Here is a 942-nt window from a genome sequence, read left to right as displayed (position 1 = left end):
CATTCGTATTCATTCGTCTCATCTCACGGCAGCTTTATTCAACTTTCTAGACATTTACAGAGTTAGAGGTTAGATGGCTCTTAAACTGAAGGTACTTGTCACAAGAGGATTAATCTGCTATTTTGGCGGCCGGCATACTTTCAGTGATGTGTGACTTGATAATAATCATTTAAATAGTTTGTTGAAGGAAAAAAATGAACTTATATACTTAGTTTTCAAGTTACTTGGTTGTCAGTGCTTTCTTTTACACTTACAGTATGTTGTATAGAGCTACTGTATAAGCAACCCACGCATTCTTCCAAACAGCACAGATTCTTAAAGGCTTCTGTTAAGAATATGATCCTATCGTCAATGAATTCAGTACTACAGATTCAATAATCCCCTAGGAAATATCCTATAGCTACTCCAGGCATGGTCCCTTAGTTGTATGCAAGGAGATAGTGGATAAAGTCATCTTTGTTGGTTGGATTACGGAACATGGAGTATTTGGTTTCGTCGTCTGTTCTGTAGTGTACAGAATAGCCCGAAATGTCACACTGGATCATCTACAGTGGCAAACTTCCTTGATGCATAGTAATTTTGCTTTAATGAGAGAGAGAGAGAGAGAGATTTGTGAGTGTGAGTAACTGAGAGGTGAGTGTATGAGTGTGAAATGTGAGTGAGAATGTGAGTTCATGCTACTGTCAGTGAGTGAATGAGTGAGTGTAAGTCAGAGTGAGTGTGAAAGAGTGCTATCTTGTGAATGTGAGAATGTGACAATAAGTATGTGAGTGCGAGTGTGAAATTTCGAGTGGGAGATTGTGAGTGTGAGGGTAAGAGTTAAAGTGAGATTGTAAATGAATGTGAGTTAAAATGTGACTGAGTATGAGTGACTGACAGTGTGAGTGTGAGTGTGAATGAGAGAGAGAGTGTGTGTGTGTGGGAGGGTGGGTGAGTGTGGTG

This window comes from Coenobita brevimanus, chromosome 13 (genome assembly GCF_032717465.1).
Source record: "Coenobita brevimanus isolate Jiangsu-jjx chromosome 13, ASM3271746v2, whole genome shotgun sequence".
In the NCBI taxonomy this organism is placed as follows: domain Eukaryota; kingdom Metazoa; phylum Arthropoda; class Malacostraca; order Decapoda; family Coenobitidae; genus Coenobita; species Coenobita brevimanus.
This window is presented reverse-complemented; position numbering follows the sequence as displayed.